The sequence below is a fragment of the Condylostylus longicornis genome, unplaced genomic scaffold (assembly GCF_029603195.1).
Source record: "Condylostylus longicornis isolate FDR11 unplaced genomic scaffold, ASM2960319v2 ptg000004l, whole genome shotgun sequence".
Classification (NCBI taxonomy): domain Eukaryota; kingdom Metazoa; phylum Arthropoda; class Insecta; order Diptera; family Dolichopodidae; genus Condylostylus; species Condylostylus longicornis.
The window spans coordinates 14761390-14789296 of NW_026577973.1; the positions used below are offsets into that span (position 1 = coordinate 14761390).

A 27907-nucleotide genomic window follows, 5' to 3' on the forward strand; every position below is an offset into this window, starting at 1 on the left:
GTTTTGTTACCTACCAGTTTTTTTGTTTTTTGTTTTCTTTTTTGACTTAAGTATTAACCACACTTTCATTTTAAATTTTATTTATAAAAATTGATTTTGTTTTTTAGTTTTTCTTTTTTTTTATGAAGATCTCAAATGGTTAAGTTTAATGTATTACTGGTATATATGGGTAGAAAACATACAATAAAATACAAAAACAAAAACTAAACAAAAACGTAAACATATAACACCGTAACCTGTAACAGAAATGTAAAAAAAAAAAAAACAGAAACAAAAAAATAAGTGTAAAACGATCGCTGTGACGTCACAATGACGACAGGTTTTTTTTTCTTCTCACTTTTTGAATTTTTTTGTTTTTAGTTTAAATCACGGTTTGTGAACCCAAAAACAACAAAAAAAAAATAGAAACAAAAAATTTAAAAAAAATGTTTAAAAATAATCTTAAGAAGTTATTTTTGGTTTTTTTGTTGTTGTTTACTTAAATGAAAAAATATTTTCATTTGAAACCGGAAAATTTTCAACTTTTAATTTTAATTTTTGTTTAACAAAAAAAAGTGTTACATTGCATGATGCATTTGAAATGCACACTTTGAAATTTAGTGGAATTAGATTTCATAGAAATTGCAAAAGGATTTTTTTTAATAAAATAATTTAGTTTTTCCTTTTTTTTTAATTTTTTTGAAATTCGTGCAAACTTTAGCATTAATTAAAATTCCACTGCTTTAAATAGCGCAATTAAAATATATGTTTACGCTATCCGCAACCAATTTTGTGTTGGTTTACTTTTAATTATAAAAATTATTAACACATTCACATAATACATGTATAATTTATGTGAATACATATATGCAGACATACTTATGTATAGTATGAAAATAACATACAAAGTTATGGCCCGGTTTATAAAAAATAATTGTAGAGTAATTATGATTTTAATTTTCAAATATTCCGGAAGATGTTAAAAATAAAGGTGAAAATTAGGTTATGAAACTATGATTTTATTGATTTTTTTGATAAATAGCTGAATAGTTTAATTGATATAATAAATACAATTTAATTAAATCTCAAAAACTGTAAAAATGTTTAAGTACTTCTATACTAAATCTATCGTTTTAACATAAAATGCATAAAAGGACCATTATTAAGCAAATTTTTTTTAAATTTTGATTTAGTAAAATATTCGGGAATATGAACTACGGCAGGCTAGTCACCTACCTAGTTAAAACTCTATGACGTAATGAAACTAGAACATGAATCTATGATATCACGCACTAGGTCTATGCTCCTACTTAGGAGTGGAAAAGGAAAAAAAAAAAATTATATACGATTACCCAGCACCATCTATTTATTTAATTACTCGTTAAGTAAGCATAATGGGTACATATCGAATCTGAGGTACGAATAACGTAATAAGTAACAAATTATTCAAAATACGTTTTTTTATACCAATATTAATTTCGAAGGGTCCTCTTTGTGTTGTATAGATTTGTATAGTGCCGTACGTGTAATAGCTCGCGAGATCGGCGTGTTCGAAATAGTGTCTATAAGTGTTAGGTCGAAGTAGCAAAATAATGCTAAGTGCTTTCTTAGAATTTCTTACATTACAAAAGCTGATATAGCGATCAAAGGACATCAGATGCTAAGGACATCAGTTAGTATTAACAATTTTAACACTATTAGCCATTTTCTACTAATTGCACGACCTTTTATGCAAAAACTCGAATTTTATGGAAAAAAAAAATTATTTCAAGTTAAAAATTAATTTAAATAGTTTAATTGGAAAACAAAACAAAGAATAAAAATCAAATTATGTAGCGTTATTCTGACTAACTCGCTTCTTTAAAACTGCAATTATTAATAACCCTAATTCTGCAAAAATTTTAAATTTGCTACTTAGAATAGCTTTACCATCGATATATGGTTTAACATTGCTATTTTTTGACTATTTATTTTCAATATGGACACTATGATCAGCTTTAAATTTCACGAAGACAGAAAAGTAACATCAACACTACCATTATATCGATTTAAAAGCAGAAAACAAATAGCTACATATGTGCTGACTTTAACTTATGTAAAACTAACCTATATTAAAAAATAAAATTAATCAACTCTTTTGGTTTTGGGTCTGTTAGCATGCAATTTACTTATCTAATTTAATTTTTCAATAATTTGATTTTTTCTTAAATAAGGAAAAGATAAAGATCAAAACGAATGTGCCCCCTTTATAGCAAATTTATGACACTGTTGAAAAAATAAAAAAAAGTCCATAGCATTGCAACATTAAAATTATCGAAAAAGTTAGTTATGCTTCTATATGACAAATTATAACTTTTTTTTTCGTTCGTTTTTACTACTTTATAAAAGCAGTTATTGAAGCATATAATTTCTTTTTCATTTCTTTTAAAATTTACAATAAAACTGTTAAAAAAAGTCATAAAGTTTTATCAAATGAAAATTGTAAGTACAAAAAATCTTTAGTAACTATGAAAAGCATTCGACCGCAAGAAGGAAAATTTTAAGAAAATTCAAAGAAAAACAAAATAATGATAATTAGTTATTACATTGGAATTTGTTGTTGTAATCAATAAAACGCGATTTTCCCTTCTTTTACCTTCCTTTTATTTTTTTTTCTTATGAAATTCGTAAAAGACACAAAAAAAAAAAAATCTGATGTGGTCAGCACATAACCGACCGCATTGTATACTGTCTAGTTAAGTGAAAGGGTTACAGAATATTATCAAAATGTCCGTTAAATAATTCTTTCCAATTTTTAGGACATTAGTAAGCTTATAGTTAACATACTTAGAAAAATGTAAATTTGGCTCTTAGTAGAGTTTCGCTTTGTGCTATCCGAATTCCCTGAAATGCTCGCCAGTTAGTTTCGATAACAACCAGAACTCAAATATCAAATTTCAAGAAATTTCATCAATTTGTTCTGTGGATATGGTGAAAAATGTAAAATCGGCCCGCAAATCAGTTCTCGAGCCCTGATCTTTCCAAAAAATTTACAAGTTCATTGTTTTAATACGGGGAATTCATATATTAAATTTCAATGAAATCGGTTGAATATTTTCTTCAAAATGTTCAAAAATGTAAAACAGACCCGCTAAAAAGTGCAGTTCCCGAGGCCTGATATATACCAAAAGTTGATCGATCCGTGCCATGGTGGAAACAAACTTACATATAAAATTTCATCAAAATCGGTTCAGCCGAACTTGAGATACACGCGTGCACACACAGACCGACAGACGGACAGACCGACAGACCGACAGACCGACAGACCGACAGGTTGCTAAAAATAGTTTATTTACACTTCCCTACTATGGAGAAGTACGTTCCCACCGAAAACTCGATATGCAAAATTTGTTGCCATCACATAACCTACCTATTGTTTACACAATACGGTCGGTAATAAAGAAAAGCATAATTCGAAATCAATAAATTTTTTATAATATGCACGTATGCATGAATTTTTTTTTTAAGAAAATTGAATAGAAAAAATTATTTATGTGGAAAAAAAAATTTAAAAGTTGATACTAAGGAAAAAAAAATAGAAATGAAATTGTATACACCAACTGTACGTTCAAGTGTCGATTAAAATGTTTTGCATATTTGGTATTAAGATTGCTTCGGAAATTTGACTAAATCGATAACAAGAAGCATATACAGAGTGATTCTGAAAGTTATACAACAAATGTGCCAAATTTCAAGGGTTTCCGAGTTCCAGGAATTTTAGCAAATTTTCCCGAAATTTTTACTTATCCAGGTTTTTTTGATTATAACTTCGATGCTGAAAAAGATAGGATCTTCAAACAATTAACAGTTTCAGAAAGGCTTAGTAAAGGACGTACAATAGAAATGCTGCTTAATTCTATATTTTGTATACCTTCGGAATACTAAGCATTTGAACTTTAAAGAAAATAAAAATTTTCCCTTATTTTTTTATTTTTTTCAAACTAGATAATTTCGTGAGAAATTTTTTAAAACCTTGAAATTTATTTTACAGAATGCTGCTTAAGCTTTAATTTATGTCTCCAAACATTAAAACTTTTTTTAAATTACAGAAGATGTAGCACAAAAACTATTTCTTTGTCAAGATTTTAAAGACCCTTGAAGGTAAGGATTTTCAGCGTTATGATTATCAACTATCACTAATTTTTGGTGACAACAGTCACTCGAAAAAACAGTTGACATTTTTAAGAACCGTTATTTTGATAAAAAATCTGAATTTTAATGTTTTTATTGAAATGTAACAAAAAATAACAAAATTGAAACGAAATTTTATACAAAGTTTTTAATTGAAAAACAAAAATTGAATTTAAAAAATTTGAAATTTTTAAAAACAAAAACTAGAATTTTGTATTACGAAAAACAAAAAAAAAATCTAGTAATCCAAAAATTTTTTTCGAAACTTTTCTTGGTAAAGAATTTGATAGGTTTTTAATTTTTGCCAGTTTTTATAAGAAAAGGTACCTATGTATATGGTTTGAAATTTTTAAATGCATTTTTCTCACATTGGGTGCAATTTAAAAATTTGAAAAAAATATTTTCGAAATCTAGGCACCATTTAGCATCTGAAATTATTCAAATTATCCAGCTGAAACGAATTTTTAAAGGCGAGCCATATAAATTTTTACATTTATTTTAATAGAAAAAAAAATTTTTTTAATAGGAAAATTAAATTTTTTTTTTAACAAAATGGAGTATATAAATGATATGGTATTAATATTATGATTAATTAATAAATAATTTAATGGGATTGATAAATTTTAAACATATTTCTAACTAACTAAAGTTAGTATACGGTTGATGCAACTAAAGAGATGATCCAATAAAGCAATTAATTTGAAATATGCTATACATAGATTTGAAAGAAGAAAATTTATAAATAAATTTTTGACAAACTAGGTGAATTTCATAAGATAATTTGATGTTCCTTTTGTGAAACTTGTAAAATTTTTGGTTAAGAAATTCGTATTTTTTCAAATTTTTTGATTAAAGAATAAACTTAATTTTAGTTTTATCAACATCTGGTTTGGTTTTAATTGAATTTATGGCTCACAATATTTGTGGTTTTTGTACAATACCTTTTGTAACATAAAAATTTTTTTAAAGTTTGAGAACCTAAATTAACGTTTAAGTTTTAAGTAGAAATTAACTAACTGAAAAAAACTGAAAAATAAAACAAGGGAAAAATTTGGTTTTCCCTAAACTTCGAATGCTTAGTATTCCGAAGATACATAAAATACAGAATCAAACATGTCTATTTTAAGCCTCAAAGTCTATTTTAAAAATTATGATTTTTTTTATGTTGGACTTTGACTTTTTGACATTGGCATGTCTGTTAAAATTGAAAATTCAATTCAATTGAATTATAAATATTACTGTCGTCCTACTCGAAATTAGCAGCTTATGGGTAATTTTTTACGCTAAAATGCAACTCAAAAGTTCAAAAATCAGCGTTAAGTTAACTTGAAATCAATGCATGCTGGTAATATCAATGCATGCTGGTAATATCATCAAAATTTATATAAAAACTTCTAGACCCTTGTTAATGCCCGATTTGTGTTTCTCTGCATTTTAAAACGCATTTTATACAATTCGGAACGTGTAACATTGCAAAATTTTTTTAAGATATAATACGGAACCCGATACATAGTCAGAATTAGTTGCATAGTCAGAGTTGTCGGTTTTGGTTACAATACGGAATACTGCCGAAGTCAAACATTATAACCGGCGGCGGTAATAATTACAACTTTAACCGTAGATTATTTCCATAATGATGACATTTTAATTTTTTTTTTAATAAAGGTAATTCACAGAACGATATTACAATATTTTTCATTTTCATTGTTATATTTAACTTAAAAAAAATTATTAAGATGAAGTTTTTTTTATGTTATTAAGTTCAACAAAATTTTCAATATTAATTTTTATTTCTACATTTTTTGCCGTTTTAGTTCAGTTGAGGAGAAAATATGAAATGCCATTATTATTGTAATATATGTAAGAATGAATGTATGTGAACGTAAATGGACTTTTATTAAATTTACTTTACTTTTTATTATCTTTGCTTTCATATATGTAGTCTGAAATACCCATAAGAATGTTTCTAATCATCTAACAGAAATTCCATAAGAATTTAATATTCATACATGTAATAAGCGAATATAAGCAGGTGTTGTTGGTAGTTCAAGTCGTTTAAGATATGACAGAAAACATCAAAAAAATTTCAATACATTTACATTTTAATTCTAGGTTGAATTTTTTTTTCTTTTACAATGACGTTCAAATATGAAGCATTATGTATGTACATAAGTAGGTATGAGAAAGAAAAGAAATAAGCAGTCTGGAAAACATTTCGTAATATCAAGTCCTAAACAAAACAATTTGATGAAAGAAAATTTTCTGGCAAAGTAAAATTACAATCATTTACTGAAGTAACATTTAATAAAATAAATAAATTTTTTTGTGTATTTGAGGCAGCTATTAAGTTTATTTCATGTTGTTATAGTTGTGGGTAGGTTTTGTACATGCACATGTATGTCTGCATATTTGGACAGCTGAACTTACTTTTGAAATGTGTTTTTATAATAATTTTCATGTTCTTTTACATATGTACATGCATATGTACCATATTTAAATAAATATTTTCTTTTTATTATTGAAAAACATATAAAACTTCATAAATATTAAGTTCAAGTTGATTGATTTTTGTTTTTAATTTTTAAAATTTAGAACATTATTGTGAAAAGGATTTAAAAGAAAATAATATTATGACATTTGTCAAGTAAAATTGACAATAAAGGGGATGTAAATTTCTCCCACTTCTCTTGATTAATTCTTTTTACAAACACATACGTACATATTCATGTGCAAATATAATTTATAATTTTGAATGATACCAAATAAATCAAGCTCAGAGAGTAAATCAAAAATAAATTCCAGATTTGTATGAACATCATAAGTGGTATTGGAAAATTCTTTTTGTGAAGAAATTTTACTAATATTTTTAAGCATGTCGATTTTACGCATTATTCGAATTTTATCGTTAAAATTTCAAAAGAATTCGTTATTAAAATTGCTAAGAAAATGCATCTGAAAAAAAAAATTGATTGCAAATTCGAACGCATTCGACTTGCCTGCCAAGTGGAATGTTACAAACCCGTACCGAATTACTCAAAGAAAAATTTTTAATATATTTTAACATTCAAAACAAAAAATTAAAATCTCTTTTTTCTGATTGAAAAAAATAAAAAAAAATAATTATAATATTCTATAGGAGGCTTTTGAAAACTTGCTATAAATGAAATGAGAGTTGAAAATATCTACTCAAATATTTAACAAAAATATTTCAATCGGAATATTGCGGAATTGCGGAATATAAAACACTGTTTTGAGTACAGCTTTTGTAATTTTTTCCACTTCGAAATACTTTGGAAAACAATTTCAGCTTGGGCACCGGAGAGCCTTTAATTTTGATGAAGAATTTAAGGATTAAATGTAAATTTCAAATCAAGATTTCAACTATAAGATCAACACTTTGAAGTAAACTTTGAAGTATGTTTATAAGTGAATTAACAAAAACTCATTCTATATAATTATGCAATAGTTTCTGAAAAAACCAATATGTTCAAAAAACAAGTTAAAAGGCTGGATCGGTGTAAGTATCAAAAAAGAGCCAAAAAATCACATTGTCAACGTAATTTTTATTGTGTTTGGGCGCAACTAGTTAACCTTCACCTAAATAATTGTTCATTTATTATTTAAATAACATACATATTTATATATATACACATACATTAGTACATATATACATTCTTAAAATATTTTTGGTTTAAATAAAAAATATAATTATTTGGTTTTATTACCTAGTCTTAGAATCACACAGGTTCAATGTAAACCAGATTTTTGTGTCGTACAAAACTTACATACATTACAAAATAATAAAATAAAAATTTTTATATGTAATTTAGTAGTAACTAAAGTTTAATTATGATTATATAACGAAACAAATAAAAATTCGTTAACATTTTGTAAAATAAAATAAACACTAACAAATTTGTCATTTTTCTATTTTTACTTTTACAATTTAATTTGGAATTTTCTTTTAACTTAAGCATCACATAACTTTAAAAACTAAACCTTTTGGATCTACTAAATTGCATTTATAATATAATAATCTAATTAAAATAAAATTTAAGAATTATTTGCAAAAATGCAATTTAAGAAACCTTGAAAATTAAAAGAAATTAACAATATCAATCTATTTCTTTAAAAGTTATTGTTTAGTAATAAACTTGCATAATTCATATAATTTATGGGTTTATGCTTAACGAAAATCAAAACCAATAAATTGGAATAGAAGCAAACTCTTCTAAAATAAACGAAATTGATTTTCTGTTAATTTACATTATTCTTCTAAAATCATTAACATCATTGCATACTTTTAGGGGGAAATACAAAAATTAAACTGAAAAATTTTGGCGTTGTGAAAATTTTATAAAAACTTGTGATTTAAAATTTATGAATGCGATTTGCCCACAATTGATATTTCGGAAAGGTAAAAAAAATACAAAATGTAAAGAAAGTCTTTTCAAAATGAAAAAATTTTAAAAAATTTACTTTCAGTCTTTAATAAGTTGCATGGCATGCATTGATTTTGATTTTTTTTTTTCAGTTTATTAATCCTTTATAGAACATAATTGCGTTAAAATAATTTTTCTAATGAGGAACCACAAAAGAAAAGGGACAAAACCGAAGAAGTTCGACAAATTACAATGTAAATTAAGTCTTTTCAAAATTAGTTTTTTTAACCTAATATTGCGCAAAAACATAAAATGCAGCTACAATTGTTTAATTGAATATTTACCACCATTTTAATTCTGGGCTACCATGTGCCCGTAGATTTGAAGCAGCCCAGAGTCATCGTTTCATAGAAGTAGTCAAATTATCCATATCAATTTAATGCGAAATCTTGGACAATTCTTAATACAATATACTTCTTTATACAATATTGTATACTATTACAATATTCAGACTTCTACGAATTTACCATCTTTACCACGAATTTATTGAAAATATGTTAAAAATTATACAAAATCTTTGATTCCAAAAAATAGTCCTGTTCATTCATATTATAATTCAATTTAGCAATATAATGGAATGTTCAAAAATCAGAATGTTATTTCAAATTACGAAAGAATAAGTAAATTATCACACATAAATATACGCGCACGATCATTTACGTGCATTATCTCAAAGGTATTAATTTATATTGCACTCCAAACACGACTCCATTTTATACAATACGATACTTTTTATACAAATCTATATTATTTCGTAAATTTCCTACTTTAAATATAATTATAAATTATATTTAAAGTAGGAAACAGCTTATTCAAATCAAACCTCAACAAAATTTATTATTATCATTTTAATGAAAATAATAAATAAAAAAATTACATTTGCATTTATTTAAGTACACATTTCATTAAGACTTATTATGTCATCATTGAAAAAAAGGAAACGAAACAAATTAAACTTATTATAAATTTTTAAGTATACGCTTTTTATTTAAACGAATCCATAAATATAAAAACTCTTTACAAAATAATGAGGAGAAGGTTTTAAATTTATATTTGTTAAGAATTATTATTTATAAGGAAAATTCCGTATATACGAATACAGTAGCTTTTCAATAATAAAAAATTGAATTTAAAAATTTTTCAAAAGATTATGTTTTTTCACACTAAATAACATGAAATTAAAAAACTTTACATTTCAATTTAAAAATGGAGAACTTTCAAAAATAAATATTTTGTTCAATCCATTTGAAAACTTTTACTTTTTGTTATTTAAAGAGAAATGTGCGACTCATGTATGCGAATTGTTCGAAAAGTGAGAATATTAAATAAAAGTTTTCATTGTAGTTTTAGTGCAGTTTTATTTAAAAGTTTTATAAAGTGCCTATTAAAAGAAAACGATAAATTTTTCGCAAAAATTCAAAGACTCTAAACGATAAGTTTTTAAAACTCCTTTCTTCTATAATAAAATATTTATCAAAATGATTTAACAAATCTTTTTAAAGTTATTAATTAATTTTCTTGAATTTCATATTAAATATGTCAGAAAAATATTCACACGCGCAATATGTGCAATATTTCTTTCAGACATGATAATTATCGTTCCCATTTGATCGTCAAAGAGTTAAAAAGTTTTATAGGACGGCAATTTAATTTTTTCTTTTATTTAAAATACATGAAATGTAGCACATAAGATAAACTACAATTTCTTATGCACTATAAAATTTATTTAAATCAAATCTTAAAGTTTGAAGTACTTTGTTTCTTAATTTAAATTCCTTATTTAATTGATCCAATTAACACTAATAGCATAAGTACATCTTTTCGCTCAATTTAATGAAAAAATTTCTGTTTTTCAAATCATGATAAAGTTATTCAATTCTCTTGATACATGTCCTTATGTATCAAAAAATATATATGTAAAATGAAGTAAATAAACTTTTATAATTAAATATTAAAACAATCATAACACAAATCACTAAGAGTATAAGAGCATGTACGCGAAGCATACACACCTATTTTCATAAATGCATGTTGTATATTAAAAAAATAAAAACTTTACGGCATACATCATAGTACAATTTGCAATTGCATATACAACATAAATAAATATTTACAGTATGAAATGAAATTAATTCAGAGTTATTTCATTTCAAAGGATAAAATGTTCTTCCTTAATATTGCATATGTGTGTGTACTCGTGAGATATAACATTTCATTTAATAACCTCATCGATTTTTAAAGACTTTCAATATTTTAAGTATGAATGCATTCCACATATCATACATACATATAATCTGTTGTATAAACTGTACATACATACATACATACAAATATATAGATATATTTGCTTGAATAAAACTCGTAACTCATATAGTTAATTGATATTGAAAATCATCATAATTCATTTGACTTCTGTGTATAATTACAGAAGTTTATAATATTTTGCCTCATAGTCATAAATGTTATAAAAGAAAGAAAAATATAAAATATAATAAAAAAAAAGTTACTTTTTGGAAATAAGTGAAGGTTTTTCTTTCAGTATTGATTTTTGTAGTTTGCAGTGCATTGTTAGTTCATTCAAGAGAATAATTAGCATCAAAACTTTCAAGGGTAAATTTTATAAAAATTTTTTAATTTCTTGTTTTAGTCCTGATTTTGGAAATTGAAAAAAAATCTCATTGTTTTCTTTTATATTTGGACAATGATTTCTTTTGTTATAAAGAATACTGTGATTGGAAAAAATCAATATACAAATCAACATACTAAAGTAAAGTATGTTGTATGACATTTTAACCTCATTATTGTAGCCTCGAAAAATGTAAATGCTCATTCTGATTCTTTCAAAAAATGCAGTTATAAAAAAAATAAACTCAAATACAAGAAAAATTTGAAGCGGAATTTAAAGCAATTTTTTTCACTGTGTAGAAAAAAATTGAACAAAACTAAGAATAATTATGTACAACGAATATCGTTCGGAGTTCGTAAAAGATTTGATTTTTATAATTTCCAACTAATGAAGGTTTTGAACACAAGATTTCTTAAACTTTTATCTTTAAAGTATAGAAAACTTTTAAAAATGAAGAAAAATTAAATTTGGACTAAGTATTATGATTTTCATGGAACACAGCATTTTTCCAAATTAATTTTAGTTAGAAATTAATTGAAAAATGACTTTAATTATTAATTAAATAACAATGCAACTTTTTCGATTATAATTTTAATGTTAGTACTACTGTTATAAAAAATATAACAGTATGTATATAAATAATTTAATTAACTAAGAAAATAATTTCACTATTAGGCTTGGCCAACCTATAACTATCTACCTTTATTTTACATTCAAGTTTATACAGATGTGAAACAAGTCGGAAAATTTGAAAAAATGCATATATTGTTAATTAATTCAAAAATATAAGAAATAAATTGTCACCTTACAATTTTAGTTTAAAAATAAAATCACAAATTTTAATGAAAATTTAAGTACATTTACATTTAAGTATATGTATACATACATACAGGCATGCAATATGTTATGATTATTATTCCAAAGAAAAGTGAAGGTTTTATTAATTTAGCAAAATATTCAATTATGTTAGCGAAATATATGGGACAGAATAAATTGTAATTATGAGCGAAAGTAACAATTTGATCAAAAGCAACTAAAACTTATATTAAAATATGTGAAAATTCAATCTATCATAAGTAGATTTTGAAAGCACCTTGACAATTAATTCATTAAAATATAAAATAAAAAACTTTACTTTCTCACACTTTTTAAGTTCAATAACATTTTTTACAATAATATCTTGATATTGAATAGTTAATGATCTAAAACAATAAAAATTAAAAAATTAAAAATTTTTCGATAAATAAATAAAGTTGGGTCAAACTAATGGTTTTTAATGTAGCACTTTTCCCTTCTTATTAAAATTAAAATATGTAACATTATTAAAATTACTTTAATACCTGTGGGTCTTTCATTTATATTTCAACGATTGCATATTTTTAGGATGAGCAATATATGCATCCTTTGAAATAAAACAAAAAAAAAATTTAAAAACAAATGGCGGTAAGTTGTTTGTTTTAAGGTTCAAATATGGTAAAAGAAGTCAGTCACGACTTTTCTACCATTGAAATTTGAAAAGTGCTTATAACTCGCTGAAATAAATAGTTAAAAAATGTTTTTTTGAGCTTTTGGAGAATTATAACTTTTAGAGGGGGCGAGATAGGTAAAACTTTTCTCTACGCAAAAAGTTTTCTAAAAAAGATCTATCTGCATATGAAATTTCAGATTCTATCTTCAAAGATGTAGAAGTTTTGTAAACATGTACACGGACAGACAAAGTGAAACCTAATAAGCAAAAATGTTAAAAATTTTGAAAGACTTAAATTGTATTTTTCACTTTTATATACTTTTCATTTATTTCGAGAGTTGATTAAGTGCATTAGCTAGGCACACATTTGTTCAAAAAGAAGGTATTCAAAAAAATGGTATTTATTTTCTGTATTAAAACCCTTTTAGGTTCAATATAAGAATATGTTCTTTAATACAAAGGGAAATAAATCAATCTAATCTTAAACATAAACTTGAACAGATTACTAAGATTTTATGTAACTTTTAATTTCCTAAAAATATTTATATTAAAAAAAATGAAAAATTAAAAGAAAATTATTATAAATTTTATCAAATATCATCCGGCTAGTGGGCTGAGTGAAATTAATATTTAATTTATGTATATGTATAAATAATATAGGTAGATATAAATACATAAAGTAATTTTGATTTCCGTTCCAAAGTTAACGTAAATTTGTAATGATTACCTCGTTCCCAAAACGCATCCAATGTTTGTTACGTCTCAATGTATATATAAGCATATATGTATATATTTCTTTTTTTTCGATAAAAAAATCAAATAACTTAATAATAAATTTGATAATTAGTATATTTTATAAAATAGGTATATAAATATACAATTCACAAATAAACAATTAAAATAAATCGTAATAATAAAAAAAAATATAAAGGTGAATATTCGGTTGTGTTGTAGTAAAATGTGATTGGAAAAAAATTATTTGGCGCCAAAAGTAAATTTATTTTTTTTGTATGTATACCTACATTAATTGTTTACTTTTCAACCCACCCGATAAACTATAAATATTTTGTACAAATATCAAATATTATTGTTGTTAACTGATATTGTAATTATACATACAATGATTACTATGTAGATCGGGTCAAATATGTTATTGTAAATAACTTTAATTGTTTACTTTTTATTTGTTACCAAATTAAATCATTTGTACACACAAAACCCACAAAGCAATTTGTTTACAAATTTATTAGTTTTAATGACATTAAACATTTTAATGAAGTAATTATTTTTATCTCATTATATTTCAAGAACTTTTTTTTTGATATTAATTAATTTGCCCGTCTGTAGGTCGCTAAAACTTGGCTTAAAAATTTAAAATAAAAAATATTTCTATAATGCAATTATTGACATTGAAAAAACTCTCTAATAACTTGTTAACGTAGTTGGAGAGTATTTGTGTTGCAACAGGTATTAGATGTTCCATTCTTGAATGGAATTGAAACAGAACAAAAAATTTTTGCTTCTTCTTTCTGAAAACGGCAAGATTTGGCTGATAAATTTAGTGAGTTTTTCATAAAAACAATAAAATCGATCAATTAAAAAACTTTTTTTTATTTATAACAATAAAAAAATTTAAAAAGAGTTAACCCATTTTTTTTGTTGTGAATTGCTGCTAGCCCGAATCGGCCGTGGAAAACAACGACGTTATATTATTTAAAAAAGACATGCAAAATTTATTTTAAATTGATTAAAATGAATTAATCACAGAAACAGCCAGTTCTTACACAGCCAGCAACAACTCCTTAAACAAATAACATGATGCTACGAACTGTTAAATATGACGTATATGGTACTTTCAAAGAGCGAAAATTTTAAAAAAGAATTTAAAATGCATAATTAATTTAAATTATTTTTTAAGTCTTATAGGCAATATAATTAATGTACATACATATGTATGCATTTCCTTATATAAATTTATATAATTTCCTTACACAACATTATTTAATGGACCCTGAATGTAATGTGGTTTATTTTTGAATGTGACGCGACTAAAGAATACTAGTGCCTCTAATTAATTCTTTTTTTAGACAATAATATGATCGAAAATAAAAGTACACTTAAATCTAGTGTTGGATTTGGAAATCAACATTAGAACGTCATCACTTGAAAATTTTAGAACCTAAACAATGATTAATCAAGTTCTATACGAGATTTATTTTGCAATACGTTTTACTTAATTTACAATTTTCCCTTACGGAATAATTTTTTATTTTTGTTCTTACCTTCTTTTTCGCATAATACAAACTTACATATATGCAAATTTAATAGTACAAATTAAAAATTTTATTGACCTTACATAATAAAATCTCTTTCTATATAGAAAAAATCAGAATTTCACTTTTTTTTATATTTTTTGTCATAATAATATGAAAATTAAATGAAATTTTAATTAAAATTTTAATGTTAATTAAAACCACTTTCCATATATGTACTTATATATGTGTGTATTTAAATACGTTTAGAGTTGTAATTTTAAGTGCTAAAATACGGCATTTATCAATTGAAAATTAATGGTTTACAATAAGAATGAACAAAATTTATTTCAACGCTACGCTGAGATATGATATCCATAACAGACCTGAAAATCAAAAACAATTAAATAAAATCGGTATATGCCATATTGAACTACTGTAGATTAAACTATGTTGGTCATAAATAAAATATGTAGGCGGTCATATGTAATTATTTTTAACAATTCTTAAAAAAAGGCTTCAATTTGATTAAATTAAGGCTTAAAAATAATATTAAGTTAACAGTCAAATTAATTTCCTAATATACCCATATACTTTTTTAAGGCCAGACTATCGTCAATATTACAAATGAAGGAACACTTTCATTATACCATTGCAACAAATATAATTATTCTTTTCCAAATTGGATATAAAAATCTTATAATTTTTTTATATAAATTCAAACTTTTTATTATTTACAAATTATAATAATGTGAAAAGGTGTGTTAAATTTATAATAAATCTTTGTCATAATTTATAAGAAAGATTTATTCAAGACCAATAAATGACTATTAAGAGATTCATTATTTGTAATGTGGTATACTTTATTATTTAGAAAATTTTTATCACCTAACACTTAATAATCTAATCTCATATGTGTAACTAACTCTGTATATGCTATCATTTCTTGGAAAAAATTTTATTTCGTATTTTTATGATATAAAATACATAATATTAAATATTATTATACTTTTTATATGCAAAAAAATTAATAAATATAAAAAATAAAATTTATTCAAATTTAATTTTTTTTATGACAGATCAGAGAATTTACAATAGTATAAATCAAAATTTATACACCATCATTCACAAATGACATACAAATTTTCGAATTTTATGAATTTTTACAAGCATAATTTTTTGGATTCATATTTAAAATATTATTAATTTCTTAAATTTTATGATTGAAAACAAATTTATATTAGAAATTTATGCAAATAATAACTCTAATCAATAAATATTAAAAATATGTAATATAAAAATAGTAGAATGATTAAAAAACTAAAAAAATATTTTAATTAAAAAAAAAGTTTCCAACAACAATAAAAATTTAAAGATTCACTCGTATGTGAAAGAACATTTTCTTATAATATTTCCTTAGTGGAAAGAGATTGCATTCTTAATTATTGAAATTGCATACTATTCTTGCAAATACGTATATGTACTTCCATTTAAATATGAATGTGGGAAATGTACACTGTACAGGTCACTTAATTTTCCATATTGAAATAGAAATAGATTCTAGAATATAAATTTCAATTAAGACAAGGGTGTATATAAATATATGTATACATACAACAATGACTACATACGAGTAGTACTCACATAAAATAAATATCTTTTTGTTATCTCATATAGTAAAATGAACATGTTTTTAATTTATTTTAATAATACACTGTAAAAAAATAAACTGAACACAATATGGAATATGTACATTTAAAGTACAAGTAATATTTTCAGTATTATTTTAGAAAACAACCTATAAATTACTTTGATAACTAAAAATTGTAATATACTAATATAAGATATTCAAGTTAAATGTAATTAAGTCTGTTTCCGAATCTTTTACTCTTTAATTTTTGTTTAATGTCATAAATTATATTGTATAAAGCAGTTTCAAATACTAGTCTAATAGGTTCCGAAACGAATATTAGCACGTAAAGCATACTCGTTTATATTATAATAATTATTTACCTACGCATTATTCTTTTTAGATAACAGTTTTTGTTGACAAACATCATTTTTAATAAAAAATCTTTTATATAATTTTATAATTAATAACTAGATTGAAGAGTTTTCCACTTATTCTTTCAGTTATTGCAATTTTATATTAAAATTTTCCTTGAGTGTATGTATATTTTTCCCTGCAAAAAAATTTTAATTTTTATCTTAATTTTTCAAATATATGTGTGTATTGAAATTTATCACTCATATTTCATCAGCGTACAGGTTTGATTATGTACTTTCTTTAACAATACTTTTTTTTATGTTAAATGTTAAATTAAAAATTAAAATACAGACTAGACAAATACCTACAATATATTTAGGTCATATTAATTTGTGGTGGAATAAATTTAAATTAAAAATATTTTAACTAAAATAGTCCAAAAAGTACATTTTCTAACAGAATTATCCGACAAAATAAATAACTTCAGCCCTTTCTAAAAATTTATAAAATATTTCAAATTATTAATATTTTCAGACCTATATAAACTCGTTTCAAAAACTTTTGAAACTTTCACTTAATCTCCATTATTCTATAAAAAAAAATTACTTTTTAGAGCTGCGATTGTAAAATTGCGCGTTGCTTTAGGTGCCACAAAGGTTTCGAGAAGGCGCCACTGCATTTATGTGTAAAAGAAATTACTGAAGTACTTAAATTTATAATTTAAATTTCTTACCTATCAAAAAACCTTAATATCTAAAAAAATTTCTAAAATTATTTGTATAACATTTTGAAATTTTTAAATTGCATAATTTATTTTTATAAATTTAAATTTATTTTTGAATTTTCAGTTGAATTCTGACGATATTTTGTGCACAGTTTCACTCTTTTTATATTCATGCTTATCATAAAATTAGATTGCAACTTTTTCCTTTCACATTTTTTTGTGTCCTCAAAATATTTTTTTTTAATAATAAATTATTTGTTTTATGATTGCTTATTATCATTTTGTTTTTTTTTTTCATAAATTTTATTCATAAAATATCTGCATTAAAATTTTTCCCCTTATTTTTATTTGCACCAATCACACCCATGTAAATAAAATGTTGCAAATACGAATATTCAAAAATCGAACGAATGTTCACATATGGGTTGGTGTCTACCTTCTCATTACTACACTTGGTAATTTTCAGTTTCGCAAAACACGGAACGATATATGTGCTTTCCTCAATTAGTATCGCAAATAATTCAACTCTTACAAATTTTTCGTAATTTTTAAACAATAACAAATATAGCAATCTATTCCTAACTGTGCGATATATTATAAAAGAATAATATGAGTATGTAAATAATAAAATTATTTAGCAATAAATCAAAACTCTTAAAATAACAGAAAACTAATAATAAAACTTATCTTTTTTTTCATATAAAATGGAATGACTTATTCAAAATAAGTTATTAAAAGGATTATCATCAGAGTTCATGATAAACTAAGTATATATGGGCATAATATAAAAATGTTCGATATTCTATATAACGTATACTTTATAGCGAAATGTAAAAAAAAGAACTATAAATACAAAATTTGATGAACGTTAAGTAAATAGAAAAAATCTTATCTCACTGATTTATTTGCACAACTATATTACAAAGATACTGTAAATTATTGAAGCCTTTTTAGATAATTTTATACAAAAGTAGTTTTGTTAGAAGTAGAATAAACCAATGAAGGCTGGTCACACCTAATTACTGTTATAATTAATAAACTACGGTCAAAGGTATACTATTGTAAAACTCCAATCATTTGTGCAATCCCTTCAAATAAAATGCTAATAATTTGATTCTAATTTGAAAGTATATTTAAAATCTTGTTCAAGTAATTAAAATTTAATAGCATAAGAACAGAATAAATCAAACCGATTAAGTAATATTTAAAAATTTCTTATTTATTGTGAAAAAATTTTATATAAATGTACGTATAAGATACTGTTTATATGTGTCTAATATTTAATACACCAGGTCCTCAATTTACGACGTACCTGATATACGACGATTTGGAAGTTACGACGTCTATGTTTCAAAATTTATTAATTCGCACAACGACGTTTATTTGCTGTTACGACGCTTTTTACCAAAGAAATAAAAAGAGTAAGCAATTTGGTACATTGGTTTTGACAATATGCAACAAAATATTGAAAAATAAAAAATAATAATCTTATGAGACAAAACTTGTTGTCACAATATTTTTAATTATTTGACATAAAATAAGTTATCTGTCATATACATACGTACATATGTTTTTATATATGTTTCATACACATATGTGGTCATAAATCGAGGACCTATAGTATATAAGTTGAAGTCTGATAACTAATGAAACTGTATAAGACTTTACCTCAAAATTTAACAATAATTGCTATGAAAATTATACTCATAATGAAAATCAGCTAGTCGTTGCTCAAAATTAATTATCGCAATATTGCTTTTAAAAAATCTGACAATAAATCTTATGATAATAGAGTAATTTCTATTACGTGCCGTTAGACAAAGCCTGATATCAAACAAGGTTTACATATGTATACGATTGTCATCAGATATAGAATAAACCGTATATTTTGTTATGTAAACATTAACTAAGAGCATAGGTAAGATCAAAAATGTTAAGGGAAGCACAAGGTATTAAAGTAACTTAACAAATTTTTTATTATAAGCTAAATCCAAAAATTTTTAATAATACATATTAAATCCTTAAAATTCTCAATTTCAAATTTGCCGAAATATGGTTGAACTTTTATATAACTATGACGTATTTTTAATTAAGTACCTATACATGAAAATTTATGCAGAAATTTACATTAAAAATTTCAAATTTAAAAAAAAAAAACATAAAACCGTAGGCAGTTTTCATATAATAATTTAGGTGAGTGCATTGTACATTAATAATTACAAGGATACTAAAACGATTTTGTTTTTGAAAAAAACGAAAATAAATATTTAGATAATAAAGAAAAAAAAAAATCTAAAAAATAAATTAAAAAATAAAAATTTATACAATGTTCATGTGCTCTGAATGTAGGAAATTTTCTGAATAACGCATGTAAAAAAAACCTGTATCGACAATTTATTCGATTTTTATTAAAACAGGTATGCCTACGTATATATGTATGTATTTTCTGTTACATATTATGTACTTATATAATCAGATCTTACTTAATTTCGTATTTTTCTCCTATAACTCATGATATAAATAAATTAAGGTACTGCAACAAGTATGAAATATAAAAGGAGAAAATAGCAGATTCTTATCATTACATTATACCCGAAAGTGCGTTAATGTGATGGGAATGTCCTTGAAAATTCCAAAAAAGGAAAAATTAAAAAAATTAAATTTTTTAAGACACAGACGTAAAATATTTTATAATATTTCTTAATTCTTTCTAAAACAGACTTACTTCGAGTAATGAGACAAAAATAAAAATTACAAAATTTCGAGTAATGAGACAAAAATAAAAACTCAAAATGACATACATGAATTTTGAGTATTTTATGAGAATTTTAATTACCAGAGTGTATTTAAAACTACCAATCTACATACATATATGCATATACGAAACCCAAACTTCTAATTCGGATCTTTGAAAAAAACTCGTAACAAATACTTTAAACGAAATCTCAAATTAATGTTTAAAACTCTTAATGAACTTAAAAATCGGCTATTTTCGTATAATTATCTTGGATATTTAATTTGGCAAATTTTGACAATTTTCTTTTACAGAATATAGGATAACAGTAATTTTTGCAAAAATTAATAGTTCCTAAAATAAAAAATTACAAAAATTCAATTCATACTGTTTTGGTGATCGAGAAATTACTGTATTTTTTAAATTTTTTTAATATTTTCACTTTCAATTGCTGGAAAACTTGTTAATTGAGTTATTTTCTTTTTCTTCTTTATGAAATTCCCACCAATAAAGAAAAACTTGTGATCAGTAATGAAAGGAAATCAAATGCAAAGTATTACATTATATAAAAATGTTATAATAATGTTCTGTTACATGTTATGTTAATAAAGATAAAAACTTGTTCACCTAAATTTTTTTTCTGTTTTCGTTTTGTATTTTTAATTTGCACACAGGTTGATTTTTAAAAGAAAAATGCAATTGTGTATGAAGTTGTTACATACGACAAGAGCGGTGTAGGTTGAAATTAAAGATGAGATACCAAATTTTTTTTTAACATGTTAAGAGCAGAATTTCTTAGAATAAGATTTTTTTTTGTTTAGAATTTGGATTTCAATATGTTATCAACTCATATACCCAAAACCTTAAAATGAAGGTTATTAAAAATTATTTGGAAAATAAAACATTTTTTTAATTTAAATAATATTGTACATAATTACAAAATTTCATATAGAAAGTTGTAGAAATATTTTGACCTTTTCGATAAAAAACATAATTTTATAAAATATTGTTTAACTTGATGATTGAGATGAATATTAAGGAATTAAATATTAGAATTTTTAAAAAATAATTAGATGAGCCATAAAATATGCAAAATTTTTACAAATATTGTATTATGTATGCAGCCATAACAAACTACACATAATCATTGTATAATTAAATTAATTGATGTTTCACTAAAAAAAGAAAAATTGGCAAAATTTCATTCAATAATATTAAAAGTTCAATAAAACATTGGTTTATTGAACATTATGTGGAAAAAAATCAATTCATCTTTGATGCCAAGAAATGACATAATGCTCTAACAATTAATTCATAACCAACAATCAAACACATATTATTGTATAATCAATGACAGTTTAATTGATGGCATTATTTTTCCAGAAATTAATATTCAAAATTGGTGCTCTTGAAAACTGAAACCATATTTTTTTTTTTAGTTTAATATTAAAAATCATTCATATAAAAAATTGGCTATTAAATATATTTTAATTAAATTTCTGAATCATTCAATTAAATTACTAATTAATACAAATTTTCTACTTACATATTTAATATTTTAGTCATTAAAAGTGCTGTAGAATTGCGGAAAATTAATTATTATGTGTTTTGATTAGATTCATCAATGTGCATACTAGTGCACATGCATATTTTAATTGAATTTCAATCAAAAAATTGGCAAACATTTTTTATTCGTATACTGAATAATTTATCAATTATTTATATTTGAATAACAGTAAATTTTACTCAATTACGAATTTGTATGATTAAAGGGTCTTAAAAGTTCCACTAATAATATTAAATTAATATTATCAGACAAGTGTACTATGTTATTTAAAATCTAAATTATGAAATTTTATTGCATGAAAAAAATAAATAAAATATAATTAATTTTTCTCATTTAATAATTAAATTAAAAACTTTTTAGCTTGAATTCAATGAGTAGCATTTTATAATTAAATAAAACCACATATTTGTATGTGGCCTATCATGTAATTTCGTCAATGATTGATTGTACGTCGTTATATAAATCACATGACATACTGCAACAAAACAAACAAAGAAATGATTAAAGGAAGAAAATACTTTCTATATAGCAAAGAGACACGAGAATGGAAAATAATTACTGTAACTCTTTGTCTTCTTATTTCTTTTCTTCTTATTATTCTTCTATGGTAAACATTGTTTTACTTATTTTAATTGTTACAAGCGGAAATTCTAGTAACATATTTATTAAGTCTACAGCTACATTTTTTTTTTAAATCATTTTTATCTGGAATAATCAAAAAGAGAATAAATATTTAGAATATTTTTTAATTCTTCATTATTTTAAGCACAATAAACACGTTTAATGTAATATGACATTGACTGTTCTTATATTTATGAGTGACTTTTAAAATATTGGTTTATGCATATATAGAAAAAATAACACAGTTTTCTAATTATTATGGAACATATAATAAATATTTACTTTCTTTTTAATTTAATACTAAATCATTTAACATGAAAATGTCGCATTAACTTCACTTTTAATCAACTTCAGTTTATTTACCCGTTTCTGTGTAAATTTGATAATTTCCATAAATGACAGAATATTGACAAGATATGGCTTTTCATAAAGCAGCGTTTAAACATTAAATTGCCTTTATGGATTTATTATTAAATGAGAATTGAATGGTGTTCAATTTTTTCCACCAAAAGAAATTCACAACCGTTTTACAAATCAAATTTAAATCAAATCAAATGGCGTTTTTGAACAAATGGTTGATAGTGCAGAACATCGATTTGACTAACAAAAAAAATTGTCATAAATTTGTATAACGGTTACAAAAAGTGTTAAATAAATTGTAAATTATTTTCCTCTCTCAAAAATCTAAACTTAATGAATAACAGTTATTTCTCTCTTAATTTGGAAACTTCATATAGAATGCACACATATACATACAAATATGGGGCTGTTATATAGATATGGGATAGAATGAATTGAAATTGCAGTCGAGAATTTAACTGAGTGGCGATTAAATAGCCCAAAATCCTATGTTGCCATTGGTGATTTTTTTTTTTGACTTCCTCTGTTTCCATGGGCGTGTGACATTATATGCAAAATATTGATGATTTTTCCGTTCCGCTATTGTTTTCTCTTAGCAGCTTGGTTTGGTTCTGTTTTTGCAATTAAATGAAAAACGAAAATTTTTTACAACATTTTTTTTCTCTTTAATCTTGGTATTTTGTTTGCAAAATCAAAAATTCAATTTACATTGTAATTAGAAAGTACATAGTTAATTTTATTCTTATACTAAATTCCAAATTAAATAACGTAAATCCAAATTATTAGAAAAATAAAAAATTGAAATGAAAAAATTTCACATTTTAACGTACATCTTTTACTTGTATGTATACACGCATAAACATCTATAATTATTAATCAAATTTCACTTGTTAAACGTGATAAACACAAAAATCTATAAACCAAAAAAAGAAAACCAAAAAGAGCAATTGATTTTAAGTCCCCTGAAATTTTACTTTTTTCTTAACAAAAAAATCGTGAATTACTCTAATAAAATTTAATTCCTTTATAGTCAATCCATTCCATATTGATTTCATTAATAAAATGTTATTCCATTAGTCATTATTAAATGAGTTTTTTAGACTTACAGGCGTCAAAAATATCCAAAGAAATACTTTCTTTCAATTTTGTTTTTTTTTTTAATATTTAACTATATTTTCAGCAGAATCTCTAGCTGAATTTTAATTTTGGACATACACAATTTTTTTGATCAAGTATGGTATATGGTATAACCATACTTCGATTTCTTTAATATTCAATCAAAAAATTAAGATATAGGAAAAAACAAAACATTATGTTAAATATTTTTTGACCATGTCAAGAAATTTGAAAAATTTACAAAAGTAGAAAAAAAACTTGCACAAAAATTTATAAAAATTGTATCGCTAATAAATTATAATTTGCTAAGTTTTCGTTTAAAACAAAATTTTTTAAATTGATGTCCGATCATAAAACAACTACATATTCATGAATGTACGAATGTGTTATAAAAAAAAAATAAATCGTTTAATATTTTTATGGTTTTGCTTATTTTTAGCTGGTTAGTTAAATTCTATCGACTACATCTACTCGTGTAAACTAAAAATTAAAAAAAAAAATTTAATTAATAATTACGTTGTTTACATATTAAAATAAAAAAAATGTAGGACAAATCAATATTGTGATAATTTCAATTAAATAGAAGTTGATTAAAAATATTTTTTTTGTTTTCTTTTATTTTATTAAATTTAATTGAAATTAATAATGTATTCAATTATAATTTTAAATGGTTCAAATCGAAATTTCACACTTGAAATATTTTTTAAAAATATTATTCCATTTCAATAATTCAAGAAATATAATTTTTATTCCACTAGAAAATTCCAACTATTTGCATTTTTTATGGGCTTAAAGAGGAATAAATTCGGACTAATACATGGAGAAATATTTTTTCGTAATAGAAAACAAAATACTGTCTTCAGCTTCAGACAGCCTTTTTTTATTTGAATATTCGTAAAATCATGACCGAAGCAAGAAAAATGTGGCAATTTTCGATAGGCTTTATAGCGAATTCGACAGCATATACTATGTTCATATAAGTATGTAATGCTACCCAATAATCTGTCTTAAATCTTTAATAATGCTGTAATTAATTTGATACTATTAAATAAGTAAGTTAGTACAAGTACAATTGTTAGTATAAGTGGATTTGCCACAATTCAGTTCTAGAAGAGTTCTAACTTATAAAATCTTATAAAATTATATAGATCGTTCGGAAATTACTTGCTATAATAAAGAAATATTAGAAATGTAGCGCAAACATCTGCTTTAAATTTTTCACTGCAGCATGAAATTTTCTTTTTTTTTTTAATTTAAAAATTTTTCCTGATTATTCAGAAGTTTTAGAATGCGTATTTAAACATAAAAAACCTATAGCGAAATTTTCTATATACTGTTTAACGCAGCGATTTTAATTTTGGAATTTAATGTACAACTTTTAAGCGCAACGGACATAAGTAATTCTCTAGTAAAAAAGTAAAAAAAAAATTAAATTATGGTTTCGCACAGAATTATAAGGATAAAAAATTAAAGTTATGTTCATTTATTGAAATTTCAATTTAAACTGCAATATTTTAAAACCTTTTTTTTATCATTATTTATAATTTCTAGTGTTCTTTCAAAACTACATCTTAAGCACTAACCATTATAGTCTTCTAATATTTCAATTATTATTCCGTGTAAAATGATCAACATATTATCCTTGTAAGTTAAATCCAATATAAACAAATAAAATCGATAGGTTATGCATAGACTCTTTGTCTCCTTGTCTACTAGTACTATAAGTAAGTACTTGTCTAATAATAAGTACTAATAAGTAAGACAAACTAAATTTATCTTATAAAAATAAAATTTTACAAAAATTTCATAAAAATTTCATAAAAATTGATAATTTAATCTAATAAGAATTTTTTACCTTAAAATCTGATAAAAATTCTCATTAATGTTTCCAAATTAAAAATTCTGACCTTATAACCTCGTTTCTTTTTAAATTATTTATCAATATTTGTATGTATTTATATATATGTTAAAAGTTTTAGATATTTATTATGGAAAATTATTAAGCGATATCTCTTAAATATGCAAAAAGGAAATTTTATAAAATTTAAAATATTTCCATAATCGCAAAAACATGAAAAGTTTTATCAAAAAATCACAATTCAAATTAAATTTTTTCCATGTCCTTATTCTGAATTTTTATATTTGAATATCAAATGCATTCTAAATATACATACATATATATTTTTTTTTTAAATTTTATTTCAATGTACTTGTTTAATAGTATGTTTTATTTTTTTCTTTTAGAATTTAAACACCTCAAAGATAATAACTATTCGTGTAGCAAAGCAACACTTACGAAACTAAGCAGTTTGCATCTAACATAACATTTTATCTCTTAGCATAAATTAAGGGGATAAATAAAAATTAAATAAATAAAAATTTAATATTGTAGAAAATTTTTATTTTTATATTTAAAGTTTTTGGCACGTAAAGAACATATATGCATTCGTGCTTACAACTCCTATTAAAATTAGTCCTTAATTATCTATTTATGAAATTGCCAAAAAAAAAAATGAAATACGAGTACCTACCAAATATTGATTGCTATAAACCAAAAACAAAAATTGTGGAAATCTATATGAAAATTTTAAGGTATATAGAAAAGAAATCGAGAAAAAAAAATCTGGGGTAATCCTATTATAAGGTACAAATGAACTTTATGAAAAATTAAGGTTAACATTTTGCTTCTAACAGTTTCTTCTATTATTTTTTTTTTTTTTTTTTTGTTGAATAACAAATTTTTTATAGAAATCTTTCAAGTGTTTTTGTTATTAAGAAAAAATATTCTTAGTTAACAACATAAGTAGTTCTATATGCAATGCTAATATTTTCAATAATTTATAAAATTAGAAAATATTGAGTGATTGGACCAAAAATTATGGATCAAATTATTGAGCTACACATAAAAATAATTTATTTTTTCAATAATTATGTAAAGTTATTTATAAAACATTTCAAATATTTTAAAATAATATACAAGAATATTAAAACGTACATTTTTTAACACAATGTTTTTATTAAAAATTTTTCTAAACCGCAAAAATTTCTCTTATTAGTTAAGGAAAATTAAATTTTTATCAACAAAATTTCTGAAACATTTTTCCTTACTTGATTAAATTTCGGTAACCTGTTACGAGTATAACAGATTTATGAATTTTATTACTTTGAATTTTTAATTTCATATTCGTTTTTAATATTTGAAAAGCGTTTGAAATTAGAATTTCCAGAAATGCGACCAAAACTATTGATTGTCCCAAAAGTTAAGCAATTTAAAAAAATTTAAAATTGTAAAATACGAACAAACTTTCAAAATAATAAGGTTAAAAATTATTGTTGGCTTATGGCCAAGTCTAATAAAAACATAGACAAAATAATGATCCTATTTAAACAAAATACCTACTTTTAGGTAAAATTGATCCTTAAATTATAATTTCAAAGTGGTGGTATGCTTGTATAAAATATTTTGAGTTTTCTATGAGAAATATTTTTACCAATTGATCTTTAAAAAAATTATTTAAATTATTTCAAGATAATGTAGATAACATACGTGAATTGTTTATTTTTAGATTTCCATATGAAGAGTAAGAGTTTTCATATCAAGAGTATGAAGAGTAAGAGTATTATTATGATTTTTATATATTTAAATAATTGGTTGCAATAATAAAATTAATGACATCTTAAAATTGTTATTTTAACATTAAAATTCAAAAATCCTTAAAAGTTTGAATAAAATTTTGGAAATTGTTTTATTTAATATTGTTTTAATAAAATTAAAATTTGGTTTATATTGATTGTTAAATCCCAAATTTACAAACTTATAAATTTATTATAAACCCAAATCTAAAATTCTGATACAATTTG

At 23.4% G+C, this 27907-nt stretch overlaps 1 protein-coding gene across 1 annotated transcript in view; it reads right to left on the reverse strand.

Annotated features, from left to right (window-relative positions):
- LOC129610948 (uncharacterized) overlaps positions 1 to 27907 on the reverse strand; it is a 106887-nt gene that overhangs the window by 67396 nt on the left and 11584 nt on the right. The window lies entirely within an intron of this gene.